Source organism: Budorcas taxicolor, chromosome 16, assembly GCF_023091745.1.
Source record: "Budorcas taxicolor isolate Tak-1 chromosome 16, Takin1.1, whole genome shotgun sequence".
Lineage (NCBI taxonomy): Eukaryota > Metazoa > Chordata > Mammalia > Artiodactyla > Bovidae > Budorcas > Budorcas taxicolor.
Window position 1 is genome coordinate 31,801,503 of NC_068925.1, and position 16,704 is coordinate 31,818,206.

General features: G+C 39.2%; 1 protein-coding gene and 1 non-coding gene across 2 annotated transcripts in view; both read left to right on the forward strand.

The window, feature by feature from the left end:
• Positions 1-16,704, forward strand: part of SMYD3 (SET and MYND domain containing 3) — a 743,898-nt gene that overhangs the window by 22,478 nt on the left and 704,716 nt on the right. The gene's annotated exons all lie outside the window — the stretch shown is intronic.
• Positions 11,731-11,857, forward strand: LOC128061897 (small nucleolar RNA SNORA18). The gene has a single exon (XR_008200752.1). It is a non-coding gene; the product is annotated as a small nucleolar RNA SNORA18 (small nucleolar RNA).

Here is a 16,704-nt window from a genome sequence, read left to right on the forward strand (position 1 = left end):
TATAGAGATAATTTTAAATTATTACTTAATAGTGTATAGTTTTTAGTGTTGGTCTTTCATGTCTCTGTGTCTTTGAGTGACACAAGATAATGAAACTCTCTGACTTCCTATTATTTTTATTTTTTAATGATTTTAAGAATATTTGATTTTCAGCTTCTTTAGTTTACTTTCAAGTTGCTGTCTAATACAGCAAATTTCTCTTCTGTCCTTTTTCTTTCTCGCTAGTTAAGTTTGGGTCTCCTGTCCTTTTTCTTTCTCTTTAGTTGTTTAATTTTGGGCATCTTAACCTCTGGACGTTTGTTTCCTCATTCATAAAGTAAGGATAATATCTATGTCATGTGATCTTTATGAAGATTAAGTGAAAGAACACATCTGAGAGTACCTAGTATAACGCCTGGAATATTGCTGTTTCTCAAAGCATGACCCACAACCATCAGAATTAGCTGGCAGTGGGCTTGTTTTAAATTTTGTTTTTCTGTGTTTCTCAGAATATCTACTATTTTAGGCACATTAGTGTACTTTCTTACTAGACTACCTGGGTGATGTTGGTATGCAGCAAATTTTAAGACTTGCTTACCTGCAGGATAAGAACACATTCCCTGTGGAATCTGTCTTTTTGCCTACTTTGTCTTATTGGCACTGAAATTTGAGACTACTGGGATGAAATAAGTATTACTTGAATGTGAGTTTTTGCAGCATATCTCAGCAACAGCCTGATTAAAGTTTTTACTATTTTTTTTCTATGCTTAGCTCTGACTTTTTTCTTGGCAAACTTCACTTTTATCTATCTTAACTTTGCTTTTTGATTGATTTTCTTGAACCTGACCTTTTAGTATCTATAGGAAGATCTATAGGAAGATCTTCTGTTGTCTTTAGTTAAGATGTACAACTCAAGCTAGCAGATGATTCTAGAAGTCTACTTTAAAATGGCCATGTAAGAGCTGTCTTTAGTCATTAATTTATCAGTCACAGAATGAGTAACTTGATTTAAATGTAACTTGGAGCCCACCCCTTAATGAGCAGGATTTAGTGAGCAGTGCATTTTTGGATGGTCAGTTTATTGACAGGTCAAATGATTCATGTACTGGGCATCCGAAATGGAAAAGCATAGTAAGTGGCAGCTATATTAGAAACTGAGCTTAGATTTGTGTAGCAAACTGACACCTCCTGAAATTCTTTTTCTTGTATTTTGAAGCATCTCCTATTTTTCCCTGTTTCTTTCCGTAGATCAACAGATCACTCGATTACCCAGGTTGTTAAAGTGTTGCTCTCTCTTCCATGTTCTCATAGCATATACCTTTTATCCTGTGTACTACATTGTGTTTTAGTTAATTGTGTGAGCTTGTATTTATCATATAGTTTTCTGTCTCCCCTGGAATCTCCGACCGCAGGATCCATGTCTTTTAGTACTGCCAGTGTATAGCAATTCTGATGGCTCTTCCTCATATACATTAAATTTCTCAGTATAGTTTTCACCCTTATTTTCTTTATTTTTCTTTAGTACAGGTAAATAATTTTATTTTCCTATCTTGGAGACTGTGATCCTCTGCCTTCCTTCTAGGTCCCGTGGCCATCCTTTTTGAAGAGTGTTAACGTTCCTTCTCCTTTCAATGTTGTCATTTGGAGAACAGCACACTGTTTTGTCTTTAAGGCTTTTGATCATGGGTGAGAATGAGTGTGATGTGTGGACTCCTTTTGAGGGGAGCCGTTACTCTTTTTAGGGAAGCCGTTACTCTTTTTTGAGATTTGTTTTTAACATTTATTAACCTGTTGGTCTACATGTTGGGGTAAAAAAATTTGCTCTGTCCTTGGAGCGGGAAGACTTAGGTTTGAGTCCTTCTTCTGTTACTTGTCAGATTTGTGACCTTTCACTTGCCTCATCTAATAAGATGATAGTTCCTATCTATATCCATGGGATTATAGTGAAGATCAATTTACTATAGTATATATATAATATATATATAGTATAGTATATATTTGGTATATATTATATACCAAAGGATTATATAAATGTGGTATATTATCAAAATCATCACTCGCATCCCTAAAATAGCTTTTAAGAAAACGAAAGGTCAGTTAGTTAATCTATAGATGGAATTCGGTTTTTCTGTTTTTGGCTGAAGCATTCAGAAGTTGGTATAGTTACTTGTAGGTGAATGTCACCTATAATGTCTTTTGGATAATGAATCCGTTATTACTCATTCTCGAGGAATTTCAACCTGTTAATACTTATGTCATACCTGTTAAGGAGCTTTGTTATCAGATACATTCTGGTTCAGGTTCTGGTTTTGCTATTTACTAGAATTTTCCCTGATGCTCACCAGGAAAAGAATCTGCCTGTAATGCGGGAGATGTGGGTTTGATCCCTGGGTTGGGAAGATCTCTGGGTAAAGAAAATGGCAACCCATTCCAATATTCCTGTTTGGAAAATCCCAGGGACAGAGGAGCCTGGCAGTCCATAAACTCGCAAAGAGTTGGAGACAACATATTGACTAAACAACAATAACAAAAATGCCATTTATTAATTGTATGGACCTGAAAAATTACTTGCTGAACCCAGTTTCTTCATTGATAAATGGGGTTAATAGTAATAATAATAACAATAACAACAGTACCTACCTTATGAGGTTGCTGAAAGAAATAAATGAGAAAACCTATGATAAAGTATCCAGGATCCAGTACAATGCCTAAGATATTATTTGTGATTGATAAGTAAATAATAAGTGATGGATGGTACCACCCTTATGACAGAAAGCGAAGAGGAACTAAAGAGCTTCTTGATGAAGGTTAAAACTCAACATTCAAAAAATAAAGATCATGGCATCTGATCCCATCACTTCATGGCAAATAGATGGGGAAACAGTGCAAACAGTGACAGACTTTATTTTCTTGGGCTCCAAAACCACTGCTGATGGTGGCTGCAGCCATGAAACTAAAAGATGCTTGCTCCTTGGAAGAAAAGCTATGACAAACCTAGATGGCGTATTAAAAAGCAGAGACATCACTTTGCCAACAAAGGCCCGTCTAGTCAAGGCCATGGTTTTTCCAGTGGTCATGTATGGATGCGAGAGTTGGACTGTGAAGAAAGCTAAGCACCGAAGAATTGATGCTTTTGAATTGTGGCATTGGAGAAGACTCTTGAGAGTCCCTTGGACTGCAAGGAGATCCAACCAGTCCATCCTAAAGGAAATCAACCCTGAGTATTAATTGGAAGTACTGATGCTGAAGCTGAAGCTCCAATACTTTAGCCACCTGATGCAAACAGCCGACTCATTGCAAAAGACCCTGAAGCTGTGAGGGATAGAAGGCAGGAGGAGAAGGGGATGACAGAGGATGAGATGGTTGGATGGCATCTTCAACTCAATGGACATGGGTTTGAGCAAGCTCTGGGAGATGGTGAAAGACAGGGAGGCCTGGTGTGCTGCAGTCCATGGGGTCGCAAAGAATCGGACACACTGAGACTGAACAACAACAAAATGGTGATGGTAAGTATAGAGGACGATGATATTTAACACTTCCAGAGTACTTGCCATGTTAGGAACAATGCCAAGGGTTTCAGCGTGCATTATCTTATAGAATCACACAAAATCTCCTGAGGTCTCTGTGAAAGTGTTAGTCACTCAGTCGTGTCTGACTTTTTGCGACCCCATGGACTGCAGCCCGCCAGGCTCCTCTGCCCATGGAATTCTCCAGGCAAAAATACTGGAGTGGGCTGCCATTCCCTTCTCCCTGGGATCTTCCCGGCCCAGGGAATCCAGCTCGCCATCTCCCGCATTGTAGGCAGATCGTTTACTGTCTGAGCCACCAGGGAAGCCCAGGAGCCCCATGAGGTAGATATTCTTATTATTCCCATTTTATAGATAAGGGAACTAAAATTTAGATAAGTTTTAACTTGCCCTAGTCATCCAGCTAATGCTATTATTCCTGAAGTCAGAGCCCATGAACTTTATTATTAATTAAGCTTTTCTTTCCTGTTTGAAATTTGTCAGATGTCAACAGTAATTATACATTCTGTGATGTAATAAAATCGATGATAATCTCTCTTAGAGATTAGGGAAAATTGTACAGACAAGAACGAATATGTAAAACCCTTTCTTGTAATGTGTAGCTAGCCCAGTAGTTCAGAGTTTTAGGTTGAAAGTTATGTATTTTTTGTCCTTCATTATCTTAAAAACTTTTTTGTGAATAGCATCTGTTAAAATAGTGAAAAAATAATGGTCCGTTTATTAATATTGAAATATTATTTGTAATTAACCACAAACTACTTGGACTGCATTGAGACCTTGTTTTTATGACAAAGACCCCAAACAGCAGAATGGATGAAAGGGAGAGAGAGAGAAAGAGAGAAGGGAAGAGAGATATACAGATTATTGCATTTTCTGTGAATGCTCATTGCTGGTATTTATAAATATATATATTTTTTCTCTGTTGTGCTGTCTTATTTGCTCCACGCTCTTGTAAGAAAGCTGATGTGAGAGTCAAGGCTGTATGAGAGAACATAATTACATAATTACACAACCTTCTTTCCCGTAAATGGTCCCTTAAGCCTTTAGGTCAGCAATAGAGATAACTTAGTGGCTGTTCTTCTAAAGAACAAAGAAGTTCTATAGTTTTGTTTTTAGCGAAAGCAATCTTTGTGTTTGCATACAACAATGCTTTGGTAAATGCTGTGTATTTAAGGGAAGAATAGGGTACCTTTGGGGGCTCAGTGAGTATTTTGATGTTAGTCTTAAAACTTATTTTCATGCTGTGAATGATAACTTATGATAAACTGATGCTCTGGGTGTCTTAATGGTGGTTCTTTTCATCGCCAGTTTAGTATGACTCATTATGTAATGCTCTTTAATGTTTTGCTTGAATTAATGTGAATGTTTTATGAGAATACCAGATTTCAAGGACTTATCAACAGCTTAATTCTTAGTTTGATGTTAAAGCGCATCAATTGAGGTATACATGTCATCAAGGGAGAACTCCTTTCATTGCCTTAACTTAAAAAGGAACATTAGAAAAGAAGTCACGTGGGTGCAGTAGAAAATCACTTTTGTTGCTGTGAGCAGTAAATCCTCTCTAAATGTACAACTGGGTTTTGTTTAGGTTCAAGAGAGGGCCAGTGAGATCAATCTGGTTGTGTAAGAACATATGGTCTAAGTCAGAAGAAACCTGAAATTTGGGGTAACTAGTTTTATCTCTTCGGGAAATCTACTTACAACCATAGACTCTTGGGAATCTTAGAGGTTCCCTGGCCCCTCTTTGCTTGTGGTGATATCTTTTCTTCTCTCTGTTCTTAGATGGCAGTTTTCCAGGGGGCCATTTCTCCTAGGGAGGAATATATGACTTTGATTTTCTTGTACTTGAAATTGGAGTACTACTTGTTTCTCACCGTCTCCTAGGTTATTGTGTTTATAAAAGACGTGTAGCTTGTTACCTTAATTTTACCAGCTGAATTTCTGTGTCTGTTAGTTCAAGGGCTGGCCACATTGTTAGAAAAAGGTGCTGTACTGAGATTGAGTAGGTGTTTGTCCTAGGACATGTGAGAAGATGGCTATGTGTGCCTCTGATTGAGGGTTGTGGAGAGCCTATCTTGGTTGTTCCTGCTTATACTTGGCCATGATCTAGGCCTGGAAAGGGAATGAGATGGCTTCCAGCAGCCATTGTAGCTGTTACAAAAAAAAAAAAAATTTTGATGGAACTTGTATCACATGGGTGCTTTTGTGTTTGATGGAACTAGATACATGACTAATTAATTTGTAAAGTGATTAAAAAGTGCCTAGTATGTGCCTGTAACTTTGAGGATTGGGTTGGTAAGGAGGACTGCCATGACTTTACACATAATGGCCTCAAGTGAGACCGTCAGTATAGAGGTTGTTTGTCCTGGCCTGACCCAGAGTGTCACGTCACCTTTCATGACAAACTGAAAAGAGTCAGTTGCACAAGTTATCTCTGACTCTTTGTGACCCCATGGACTGTAGCCCACCTGGCTCCTCTGTCCATGGAATTCTCCAGGCAAGAATACTGGAGTGGATTGCCATTTCCTTCTCCAAGGGATCTTCCGACTCAGGGATCAAACCCGGGTCTCCTGCATTGCAGGCAGACTCTTTACCCTCTGAGCCACCAGGGAAGCCTGGATTCTCATGGCAAACTGAGAATCACTTTAATGAGAGATGTTATGGAAGTGTTTTAAGCTTCTCAGAGAGGAGTTGACATACTGATCTGAAGGTCTTTGGAGCAGACTTATTTATTAATATAAAAAATGTTTATTTATGTGTGCATGGCTGTGCTGGGTCTTTGTTGCTGTGTGCAGGCTTTCTCTAGTTAGTGAGCGGGGCTACTCTCTCGAGGTGCTCAGGCTTCTCACTGCAGTGGCTTGTCTTGTTGCGAAGCACAGGCTGTAGGTGCTTGGACTTCGCTGGTTGTGGCATGTGGGCTCGGTAGTTGCGGTTCCTGGGATCGAGGGCGCGTGGGCTCAGCAGTTGTGGATCACTGGCTTAGTTGCCCTGTGGCACGTGGGATCCTCTTGGACCAGGGATCAAACCTGTGTCTTCCTCATTGGCAAGCAGACTCTTAACCACTAGACCATCAGGGAAGTCATGGAGCTGATTTATTACATTCATAATCTTTGTGTAGCAAGGCTTCCCTGTTGGTTCTTTTTAAAATTGAAATTTAAAGAGATCCTTTAAAAAAAAACAACCAAAACAACGAAAAACCTTACTTGGATTGCATTGAAATTTGCTTTTAATTTATCAGAAAGACCCAAAATAGCAGAATGGAAGGGCTTAGGAGAGGATTGATTGCTATATTTTCTGTGAATGCTCATTGCTAGTAAAATTTATTTTTGCTATGCAGTGCCACCTTATAAGAGAGCTGATGCGAGAGCCAAAGCTGTATGAGAGAGCATAAACTCATACACCTCCTGCTTTCTCTTAGACTAGGAACTAATAGTTATGTCCAAATGGGTAGTTTATAAGTCTCACCTTGCTAAGATTTGGGAAACACATTTTAATACAGTGAAAAATGTGTTGCTTATTGTTGAAGCTGGTTGATGAATACATGAAGGTGCATCATACTTTACTCCTTTGTATGTTTTAATATTTTATTGTACAGAACGTTCAGTTAAAAACACTATAAATATGTGACAGAAAATCTCACATGGAGTCTTAGGAACTAGACTTCTAAATCTTATTAAAAACAAATGAGGAGACTTGAACTTCCGGCAGTGCTTCAGTTCAGTTCAGTTCAGTCGCTCAGTCGTGTCCGACTCTCTGCGACCCCATGAATCGCAGCATGCCAGGCTCCTTGTCCATCACCAACTCCCAGAGTTCACTCAGACTCACATCCATCGAGTCAGTGATGCCATCCAGCCATCTCATCCTCTGTCATCCCCTTCTCCTCCTGCCCCCAATCCCTCCCAGCATCAGAGTCTTTTCCAATGAGTCAGCTCTTCGCATGAGATGGCCAAAGTATTGGGGTTTCAGCTTCAGCATCAGTCCTTCCAATGAACACCCAGGACTGATCTCCTTTAGGATGGACTGGTTGGATCTCCTTACAGTCCAAGGGACTCTCAGGAGTCTTCTCCAACACCGCAGTTCAAAAGCATCAATTCTTCGGCTCTCAGCCTTCTTCACAGTCCAACTCTCACATCCGTACATGACCACAGGAAAAACCATAGCCTTGTCTAGACGGACTTTAGTCGGCAAAGTAATGTCTCTGCTTTTGAATATGCTATCTAGGTTGGTCATAACTTTTCTTCCAAGGAGTAAGCGTCTTTTAATTTCATGGCTGCAGTCACCATCTGCAGTGATTTTGGAGCCCCCCAAAATAAAGTCTGACACTGTTTCCACTGTTTCCCCATCTATTTCCCATGAAGTGTTTCCCATGCCGTGATCTTAGTTTTCTGAATGTTGAGCTTTAAGCCAGCTTTTTCACTCTCCTCTTTGGCAATGCTTACATATGTATATTCTCAAGAAGGCTGAGTCTAACAAGGGTTGTGGCAGAGGGAATAGTTTCTGATCCACCTGGCACTAACCAATTTCTTCACTATTTAGCAAGATATTTATTTAAAGCCTTCTACTTGTCAGTCATTGTTCTCAGTACTGAGCAACAGCAGGGGACAAAACTGACAAAAATCCCTGGGTTGTTCTTGACGCATGCCAAGCACATTACACGTATTTTCCCACCTTATCCACAGTGCCCAGTGCAATGCTAGATGGTGAGGTATACCTTCAGTGAAAGTGTGTTAAATGAATAACTGTATAGAGTAAGTGTGGTTTTCATTCCCATTTGACAGTTGAGGTCACTAACGCTTAAAGAGGTTACTTGACTCAAGTCACACAGCTGTTAATGACGGAGCTAGATCTTAAACTCAGGTCCTTGTGACCTCAGGTCCTTGTGCCCTCAGGTCCATGCTGTGAATCATGACCTTGTACTGCCTCCAAGATAGAGGATAGGCGTCTACAACTGAGCACTTGCATGTCCATAGACTCTTTCTCACCCACTATCACTTTTGTACAGACGAGCCTTAGTATCTAGGTGAGTGTGTTGTTGTTTAGTTGCTAAGTCATACCCGACTTTTTTGTAACCCCCATTCAGAAAACTAAGATCATGGCATCTGGTCCCATCACTTCATGGCAAATAGATGGGGAAATAGTGGAAACAGTGTCAGACTTTATATTTTGGAGCTCCAAAATCACTGCAGATGGTGACTGCAGCCATGAAATTAAAAGACACTTACTCCTTGGAAGGAAAGTTATGACCAATCTAGATAGCCTGCCAGCCTCCTCTGACCATGGGATTTCCCAGGGAAGGATACTGGAGTGGGTTGCTGTTTTTTTTCTCCAACCTATGGATCAAACCTGAGTCTCCTGCATTGGCAGACGGCTTTTTTTTTTTTTACCACTGAGCCACCAGAAAACCCCTTAGGGTGAATATCCTCAGATGCAATTACATTAAATCTCCAATCACTTAAAACATCAGCTATTAGATATTCTTTGTGGTTTAAGTTGGTTTCTTTTTCTTGTTTTAAATTGTCCTTATCTTTACTCTTAATCCCTCTTATAATGTTTGGTAAAATATTACTCTAGCACTATGCTCTCATAGTGGGTCTTCAACAGGTTTAGAATAAAAACCTGGGAGGGCCTAATAGCTAATTTTCTCAGTCATCTTTGTCCTCAGCTACATATTAATGTGTGTTTACTTGAGATTCACCTTTATGTTTTTCCCATCCAGTTAGTTGATATTTGATAATTGGTTGTCTTACTACCAATACTGTAGATGTCGGTGGCACTTGTGATACAGTATAGATATAGGCTTTTTAAAATTAAAGATCCACTTGGCGTGTGAGAAATACTTGTTATCTCTGGTAAGCAATCAATAACTCTACATTGGAAATGCAATACCTGGGTCAGAGGAGATATCATGGGCTTTGGAGTCAGATAGAGCTGACTTATTCATTTTTCTTTTTTTCAGTTATTATGTGACCTTCGACAAGTTGCATAAATTCCGTGAAGTTTAACTTTCTCTTTAATAATATAAAGGGTTCTATAATATCTGCTGCAATAATAATTATGTGAATGCTTACTATATGAAAAACCAAGAATTATGGCATAGCAAGTTTAGATAACCCTGCCCTTAGGTCACACAGTCACTAAGAGTGGATGTAAACCCAGAATAGAAATCCAGATCTGCCTAATTGCCAAACTTGTACCTATTTGCTGGTAGGAAAGCCATAAAAATAGTCCCTTCTACTTATTTTTTCAAGTAGTTTCTCTACATTTCAAAAAGAACATTAGAATATATTTATATTGAAAGGTGATTTTAAAAGGCAGTGCTTTTTTTTTTTTTAGTACTCTTTTTAAAAAAAGGTACCTGTTGGAGAAAGTTCTATAGGTAATTTGGTTCATAAGACCAGATTTTAATTTCAAAATCTAATAAATTCCTTGATTATGTTTATTCAAATATTACATAAAGAGCAAAAATAGAGTGCACGAACACAGAAAACCCTGGGTAGCCCTCAAGAGAGAGACAGCATAATTTTTAGAAATGGCTTGATTTTGAGAAAGAGAAATGAGTTTTAAGTATATCAGGAATTAACCATATTTTAACGTTGGTCTAGTTTCAAACAAGTAAGTCTATTTCAGTTCGTGTCAGAGGTGTCTTTAAGTGCAAGGCCTTGAAGCGTGTTGTTTTTAGTAGACAAGCATGACTAGTTGGAACAATATTTTTTTGTAATCCCGCCTTTAAAAAGTTGCTGAGCAGGAGAAATCCAGAGACAAGCTGTCTTTGAAGCTTTTTGTGGCATATTTGAGAATTGAGTAGTCAAGAGCTTTGTGTATTAATGATGTGTCTGCTCTTATGTGTAATGTTCAGTCAAATGCCAAGTTGTAAAAGCTTGTCTACCTCCCCACTCCCCCTAATTAAAAAAAAAAAGTTGTTTTTCTTCTGTATATCTGCATGGGAATAGGAGAAATAGGCTTTTGTCCTAAGAATAGAAAAAAAGACATTGCACAAATCAAGTGTATTTTAGTTGGGTCTAGAACTTCATTGTAAATTGAAACTCTTCACATAAACTGACAGCAGCGCCTTGATTCAGTACTTAGAGTTAGGATATAAGTGCCTTTTTGCTTAGGTCACTGGATCCTAAGTTAAATATCACCCTCTTCTAGTGTATAGTTGGGTAGCAGAGTGAAGTGATCTAGAATTTATTACTAAAAGTGTGGTCTGTGGACCAGCAGCATTGGTGCCTTTTGGAAATGTAAAATGTCAGACCCAGTCCTTAGCCAGCTTAATCAAAGTATTCGGGTGATTTGTGTCTCAGAGTCTGAAAAGCACCAGTTGAACATGAGCTATGGACGTGAATCTGACACTTTCTAATGTTGTGACTTTGGGCAAGTTATTTAACCTCCTAAGTTTCAGTTTCCTAATTTGTAGAACAGAGATAATAATGGTATATGTGCAGTGCATAGAGGAATGGAGTTCACAGGAAGTGCTTCGTTAGAATTAGCAAGGTATTTTTAAGGTGTGGGGTACACTATGTGCAGCACGTGAGTAATTACAGAGTGAAATGCCAATGTTTGTTACCATGAACCCCATTATTAATTTATTGGTGAAGGTATTAAAAATAGCTTTAGGATCATATACTATGATTATCTTTCTGTATCAGTGTTACTTGTCACGGAATAGCAAAGTGAAAAGTAGATAACTTATAACTTTTGAGCATGAATAAAATCAATTTAAATACAAACTCACAGTAAGAACTTTAATCATCCCATAAATCACCAGAAGGTTGTAGTTGAGGATTTGATCATCTTTGTCAAAAGTACCAAAGGCAACACCTTAAGGTTATCATAGGGCTGTTTTCTTTCTACCTGAATTGCCTCGTAAAACTGTACCTTCTTAGAAAGAGGGTGGAAGAAAGGAAGGGGGAGAATGACCTGCAGACTCTCTTCCTCCCCCCACCTCTTCCTGTCTACCTTCTTTCCTCCATTAACCTCCAAGAGTTGCTGACTTCTGCTTTAGGTGTTGGAATCCTCTATATATATCCGAGAAGAAAAAACCTAGTGCCTACATTTTATAATTCTATATGTAGAATTAAGTTTTGCTGTTAATAATTATTTAATATTAGTTTTTAAAAAGGCTAGTCAAGCCAAATTTCTGTAAGAACTGTGTAAAATGTATATCTGTCTTGTCTGTGGGGGAAAACTACAGACTGCAAAGTTTAAATGCTGAAAGTGCCCCTTTGAGGTTTGTCCTGATGGGGCTTTATCTGTAAACCTACATTGTTGGAAATGCTTCATAGAGTAACTGTGTGGTTTCCTTTACTCATAGAACTGTTAGGTCAGTGGGAAAAAATTACAAGACAGAGCTGCCAAATAAACTATGAAAAACGTAACAGGCAAACTTCTAAAATCTTAGATATTGGCATATCTCAACAATCTGTACCGTTCTAAGGTGTGATAGCTTAGGAGTGAATATGATTTGAATTTAATATATTTTTAAAGACTGTCAAATTCAGAACTAGCAGATCTATCTCCTGACCCTAACCATGGTCCCAAAGTAAATTGCTTCAGGAAATTGGATCCCAAAGATTACAATCTTTTTCCTTAGGTGGGAAATTTTGAAGTGTGTCTGTATTCCACTGGAGATCAAAGAGATGAAAGAATTTTGTGCTGATTGACGTGACAGCTGTGGATTGAGCAAAACTTCTTTTTGAAAGGGCTGTCTTACCTTGAAGATTATGACTTTGGAGGAACTAAGGTGAAGCAGTAGAAAGAATCAGAACGTGTGCAATTCGTTAAAACTTTATTGGCTTAAATAAAATTTGGTCTGTGTTATGCATAATTAAAAAACCCTTTACACTTTGTGCAAAAAAAAAAAAATGCTGAAAGTGCCCTAATGTAGAATTAGAATATTTTGTATTTTATTTTACTTTATTTAGGTGTTAAAAGTGATTAAGCGTATATAGAATTAGGTTGGGCTTCCTTGGTGGTTCAAATGGTAAAGAATCTGCTTGCATTGCAGGACACCTGAGTTTGATCCCTGGGTTGGAAATATCCCCTGGAAGAGGGCATGGCAGCCCACTCCAGTATTCATGCCTGGAGAATCCCATGGACAGAGGAGCCTGGTGGGTTACAGTCCATAGGGTTGCAAAGAGTCAGACACAATTGAGCAACTGACACTTTCACTTTTATTTTTTTTCAGGATTAGGTTACAAATAAACCTTGGGAACTTTTGGTAGGCCTATGGTATACTGAGTTTGCTGGCCCTACAGATTTTTTTGTTTGGTTTTGAATATCAAAAAAACCTCAGCCTTATCAGTGATAGACCATTTGGAAAAAATGACTTTGGTGTATGGCAACAGTTGGCCTCCACAGGATTAGGCAACAGAGGCCAACTTAGTCTCTTGGCATTACTGAATGACCCCAGGCTTTCCCCTGAGGGGCAGGACCTGCTTCTCTGCAGTTTATGACATAGGCGAGTTACCCCAGGAAAGAACTCTGAAGGGACTGAGCCACTTGTGTCCAGCTTCCCAAACTCACCAGTCATGTAGGTCATAAATGGGTCTTGGACTTTCAGTGCATAGTGTGTGTCTGCTACTTTAGTACAGAAAAATGTTTCTTGAACCTTACAAGACCTATTAGAGAGTGATGTCCTGAGCCAAAAGCAAGTGAAGCCGTAAAACAATGTTTTTAGAAAAATGGTTCTGAAATAAGCCTGGAGTAGTGATTTATAGAGCTAGTCATAAAAGATTTTTCTTCCCTGAGATGAACAGAATACCCATCAACAAAAGTAATAAGGAGCCAAGATACTTTCTTCAGTTAAAAAAATATGTATAATAAAATAAATAGTACCATAATAAATCAGATTTACTATGAATATGTTCTAGACCCAGACTGCTAAAGTAGTCTCCAAGATATAAAGCAAGTTAGACTTGCTGTTTACTGTAGACTTGTAGTTTACTGATTTTCCTTATTACCAGAACCTAAGCAGTGTAAAACGATTAACTAAAGCATTAAGATACATGCTAAATAAGGGAATGGAAAAGATTAATAAGAGGAGACCAGATTGATAAGAAACTCTTATTTGTCTCTTTAGTAATAATCAAGCTGTAAGAAAACATGGGAAATCTTTAAATAGAACTGTTTCATTTTCTCCATTCAATTAGACAACAAATATTGTCAACTGTTCCTTCAGTGTGTAACTTGAATTTGAACGTTTCTCTTTATTTGCACAGCAGCCAACATTGTCTAAACAGACACACATGCGCACATACCCACACAAACACGAGCTTGTTTATTTCTATGTTGCTGTATCTACCTAACTGTACACACATACACTGTGTGTGTGTATGTGTTTTAAGAGAAAAAATGGTCTGACGAAACTACATGTACTACAGTTGGGTTTTGGAGAAGTAAACCCTGAAACAGTTCTTTTTGTCCTGGCCTAGACTTGGTTATTTATCTTAGAGCAGAAGCAGGGAACATTGAAACACATAGAAGTGGTTATGTCATCAACGAAGAGTGAGTCCATGGTATACAGGCCTCTGCATTAGCTTTATTGGGTGTACAGAAATCATGATTTTGATCTCTTAGATCAGAAATGTCGGATATGTGTCGTGCATGCTAGTATTCCTTTTTCCCTGAGCAGACTTGACTAACTTCCTATGGCATTGTGGAATTGGCTTCTAGTCCCTCTTAATACCTTTCTCTTCCTAGCAGGCCATTATCATCTGATTAGAGATAATAACATGAAGCCCTTTCAAACTTATTATATAAGTGAGGGCCCTGGGCAATGTCCTCTCCTAAGGCTTCACATACCATCTCACTGTGTTTAGGGCTCTGAAACCTTTATGGCTTTGATCCTAGTTACAATAGTTAAACTCTAGACTCTCTCCTCTGCAGTGGGCAGCAGCTGAAATCTCTGTTCATTTCTGTTAGCTTTATTTTAGCTGCTTGCGTCTTGCTCTGCTCAGTTGCTCAGTGATGTCCAACTCTTTGCCACCCCATGAACTGTAGCCCATGAGGCTCTTCTGTCCATGGAATTTCCCAGGCAAGAATACCAGAGAGAGTTGCTATTTCCTTTTCCAGGAGATCTTCCTGACCCAGGGATTGAGCCTGTGTCTCTTGCATCTCCTGCTTTGGCAGGTGGGTTCTTTACCACTAGTACCACCTGAGAAGCCTGCATCTTGCCCTGCTGCTGCTGCTAAGTCGCTTCAGTTGTGTCCGACTCTGTGCGACCCCATAGACAGCAGCCCACCAGGCTCCCGCATCCCTGGGATTCTCCAGCCAAGAGCACTGGAGTGGGTTGCCATTGCCTTCTTCGGCATCTTGCCCTATCCGTGTGTAATTTTTAAGTGTCAGCCAAAAATTATGGTAGAGTTCATACTTGGAAATTGGGGGACACGTGCTCTTCTCTTTGAATCTTTCTTTTTTCCTTTCTTCCCTTCATTTGCTAGCTGTTTTAGATGCCCCAAACTCTGGTTTTTCAAGCCAGTAAGTCTGTGAATTTTTATCTTAATTTTAGCTGTCCCGCATAGCACAAACTGGGACCTGCCTTCAGAATAAAAGTCGTTCAAACCAACCAACCAACCAACCTGGAAATTCACCCAGGACTATTCCCTTCTTCCAAGTATAACCCCCGACTCCCTATCTCCCCACACTTTGGTCTTCTCCTGTGATTTTCTCTCTGCTTTTGGTAGCTCTCTAGTGCCTTTGGTAGTTGATTTTTTAATATTTTGCCCAGAGATTTTAGTTGTCATGGGCAGGAGGATTGCCCCATATAGGAGCAATTGCCCATGACTTCTTGGTCCTTTCCTTTTTTATGTATTTGTTTTGGTTGCCCTGGGCCCTCATTGCTGTGTGTGGACTTTCTGTAGTTGTGGGGAGTGGGGGCTCCCCTCTAATTGTGGTGTGCTGGCTTCCCGTTGTGGTGGCTTCTCTGGTTGTGGAGCCAGGCTCTAGGGCCAGGGCTTCAGTAGTTGCCGTGCATGGATTCAGTTGCCTTGCGTGGACTCAGTTGCCATGAGGCATGTGGCATCCTCCTAGACCAGGGAGCCAACCCGTTTCCCCTGCATTGGCTGGTGGGATCCTATCCACTGTGCCACCAGAGAAGTCCCCTGTTCTCTCCTTTTTTAAAGAATTGAAATATAGCTAAAATACCATAGTTTATCTATTTCCAATACTGCTTCAATTATACTGGACTGAAGCTCTGTAACCACTACGTAGTAACTCTCCTCTTTCTTCCCCAGCCCCTGGTAACCTCGAATCTAATTTCTGTTTCTATGAATTTGCCTCTGCTAGATATTTCATATAAGTGGAATCATACAATATGTGGCCTTTTATGACTGGCTTTTTTCACTTAGTATAATGTTTTCAGGGTTCATCCATATCTCAACTTTATTGGTTGCATATCTCAACTTTATTCTTTTTTATGGCTGAATAATATTCTATTGTATGTATATATTTCATTTTGAGTATCCATTCGTCTGTTGATGGATACTTGCATTGTTCCAATCTGTTGGCTATAATATGTAAATAATGCTGCTGTGAACAGTCACAATATAAATTTTTGTGTGGACATTTTCATTTTTCTTGGGAATATGTGTAGGACTGAATCATGCATTTTTTTAATGTGTGTTTAATTTCTGAATTATGTATGTTTAATCATTTGAAGAACTGCCAGACTGTTTCCCAGTGTGGCAGTGCCATTGTACATTCTTACCAACATATGTAGAGGGTTCTCATTTCTCCACATCCTTGCCAACATCTGTACTCTGTGTTTTGGTTGTAGCCATCACAGTGGGTTAGAAGTGTATTTCCTTGTGGTTTTAATTTGCACTTCCCTGATGGCTAATGTCTCCCTTATTCTTAAAATCCCTAGGTCTCTTGACTTGCATGTAATACCACACTTTCTTGTTTTCCCTATTCTCTCATTATCTACTTCTTAGTCTCATTTGTTGATTCTGCCTCTTCTGCCTGCCCTCGAAAAATGGAGTTCCTCAGGTACAACCTGGGTCGTCTTGTCTTTCTGAACATTTTTCTTAGGGAACTTTGTTCAGTCTCATGCATTTCAATATCTTCTGTAGTAGAGGCAGTCCTTCTAGGCCTTCATTTTCCTTGACGTTTAGATATGATATCATGAGACTCCCTTAAGATGACCACCAAGTGACTGGCCAAATTAAAATCTGTGGTTCTAAAACTGTGAGCAGTTTGC